Source organism: Ornithorhynchus anatinus, chromosome 2 (assembly GCF_004115215.2).
Source record: "Ornithorhynchus anatinus isolate Pmale09 chromosome 2, mOrnAna1.pri.v4, whole genome shotgun sequence".
In the NCBI taxonomy this organism is placed as follows: domain Eukaryota; kingdom Metazoa; phylum Chordata; class Mammalia; order Monotremata; family Ornithorhynchidae; genus Ornithorhynchus; species Ornithorhynchus anatinus.
In genome coordinates this window covers 92232070-92235102 of record NC_041729.1, presented here as the reverse complement: position 1 = coordinate 92235102, position 3033 = coordinate 92232070, and positions in this window count along the sequence as shown.

Here is a 3033-nt window from a genome sequence, read left to right as displayed (position 1 = left end):
GCACAGTATACCTAGATCAGACACAGTCCCTATGACAGTACAAGTAGGAGGGAGAACAGGTATTGAACCCCCATTTTACAGGTGAGGAAACTAAGGCACAGAGAAGTGAAGTGACTTGCTCAAGGTCACACAACAGGTAAGTGCCAAAGCTAAGATTAGAACCCAGGTCCCCTGATTACCAGGCCCCTAATCTTTCCACTAGGCCACACTGCATCCCAGAGCTTAGTACAGAGAAGCAGCGTGGCTCAGTGGAAAGAACACGGGCTTTGGAGTCAGGGCTCATGAGTTCGAATCCCAGCTCTGCCACTTGTCAGCTGTGTGACTGTGGGCAAGTCACTTAACTTCTCTGTGCCTCAGTTCCCTCATCTGTAAAATGGGGATTAAGACTGTGAGCCCCACGTGGGACAACCGGATTCCCCTTTGTCTACCCCAGCACTTAGAACAGTGCTCTGCACATAGTAAGCGCTTAACAAATACCGTTATTATTATTATTATTATTATTACTGAGCACCTGGGACTGGACAATAGAGATGAAAGACATAATAGCTGCCCTTCAGGATTGGAGGATCGAGAAATTGGAAAGATGGATAAGTGAATAAGTAAATCCCTAAAATAGAAGAGCACATACACCATTGCATAGTTAAGTTCTATGAATGGCTATGAGTATAAAAATGCTGCTGAGATCATTGTGAGGATATGAAGTGAGGAGAAAAAAAATTAACCAGAAAATGCCACCTGGAGGAAGAGGAGAAGGGCTTTCAAAGGGGTGTTGAAAACAGGTAGAGAAGTGGTCTGGAGAACATGAAAGAAGAGGAAACTCCAGTCTCAGGGAAAGGAATCATAGTTAAGGATATAGAGAAGGTTTGTTTGGGAGCAGCTTTGACTATATACTAGAGAGTACTAGGTGAAGAGGGCAGATAAGAAGAAAAAACTATTGAAGTCTTGAAGCCAGTGTTTTATTTGGTGGAAATGCTATTTATTTCTCATAAGCTCATTTTGGACAGGGAGTGTGTTGGCTATGTTGTACTGTACCCTCCCAAGCACTTAGCACAGTGCTCTGCAAATATAAGCACTAAGTAAATACCACTGAATGATTTTAGGCAACCATACAAAACCTGGAGATATTTGATTTTTAACATTTCCTCTACTGTCTCGGTTTGACAGTAGAGGAGCCTGTTGCTTCCTAAGCCTATGATTAAAATTCATGAAACAAAATAACATTTATTTGCAATTCCTTATCTTTTTCATCAAGATTGGGGTGGACAGGTAGGTTTGAGACATTCCAAAGCCTCGGATGCAAATGGTTAGACATTTTGCAGTCCTGAGGTGGGAAAAGATTTTCCCCTCCCCCTCCCTTTTTCTTTCTGTATGCCATCGTGACATTTTGGAACATGCTTATGCAGCTCGTTATAATGACAGCATACAGGAGTCTGGTCAAAACCCTGAACTTAGAGTCTTTCTAACCCCCAATCTGCCCTTCTTGCTCCCAAACCATTACTTGACCCTCCCAGGTTCCTGTTCATTCAGGCATCGCTTCCCATGAGGTGAAAAGAGGCTGGGCATTTTCAAATTTCCAACTGTCACTACTTCCTGACAGTGTCCCTGAGGCAATTGCCTCACTACTTTTCATCTGAAACTGGCCTTGGCCTACAAAGGATTTCACATTTTGGAAGATCCAACTTGGGTGGAAGTGACGGGGTGGAATATGATGTGTTCTTTTTTTTGTCTTGATTTCAACTTCGGACAAAATGTGTACCCTTATGTAGGCTAAATGAAGGTGTAGTTCATGAGAGAGAAATAGATCTGAAGAAAAAGAGAAGGGGAAAAACAGAAAGAGGAGAGAGGGGAGAAAGAGAGACAAAGTGAGGAAGAAGGGAAAGAGGTAGAGAGATGGGGTGAGACGGGGAGACAGAGAAAGAGAGAGAATGAGGGTGAGGAGGAGAAAGAGAATATTAACACCGCTCCAAGGGTTTCTCTAATTTGTTTTTTATTTAAGTACAATAACCTTATTTAAATACAACCTTCAACAGGTTGGAATATTTTATGGTAGAGCTGAAACTTCTCTTTGTCATTTAGCCTTCCTCTGACTGTTGCTGCCTATCCTGCTATCTGCCGTCAGGATCTGGAGAAGGAGGACAGTGACAGGTTGAGGTTATAGGAGAAGCTACAGCAGCAAAAGAAGTAGGAAGAGTTCTGCTCTGCATCCAGTCTGTAGCCCAAAAATGTCCAAAATACTGATGAGATCCATGACAATGGCAGTTGTCCACATGACCCACCCAGGCAAAGTTCTGCAAAATGAGGTCCGCCTATCACCACTGGAAGTCAGTAAGAAGGAATAAACTTTCATCTCTCCCAGAGGCAGAGGGTAGCCTGAGGCCTCTCTCAGTTTAATAATAATAACACCTTTTGTTCAATCAGTCATTGTCTCATTTTCCCTCTGCTCCTCCACCTCTCCCTTCCCATCCCCACAGCACTGTACTCGTCCACTCAACTGTATATATTTTCGTTACCCTATTTATTTTGTTAATGAATTGTACATCGCCTTGATTCTATTTAGTTGCCATTGTTTTTACGAGATGTTCTTCCCCTTGACTCTATTTATTGCCACTGTTCTTGTCTGTCCGTCTCCCCCGATTAGACTGTAAGCCCGTCAAACGGCAGGGACTGTCTCTATCTGTTGCCGACTTGTTCATCCCAAGCGCTTAGTACAGTGCTCTGCACATAGTAAGCGCTCAATAAATACTATTGAATGAATGACACTAGACATAAAAGAAACCGCAGGAGAAAAACAGCCTGACCTAGTGGAAAGCACATGGGCCTGGGAGTTGGAGGGTCCCAGTTCTAATAATAATTGTGGTATTTGTTAAGCACTTGTTATGTGTCAGTCACCCTACTAAGTGCTGGCGCGGATATAAGTAAATTGTGTTGGACACAGTCCCTGTCCCACATGGGGCTCACAGTCTCAATCCCCATTTTACCGATGAGGTAATCGAGGCACAGAGCAGATGAGTGGTGGAGCCAGGATTAGAATCC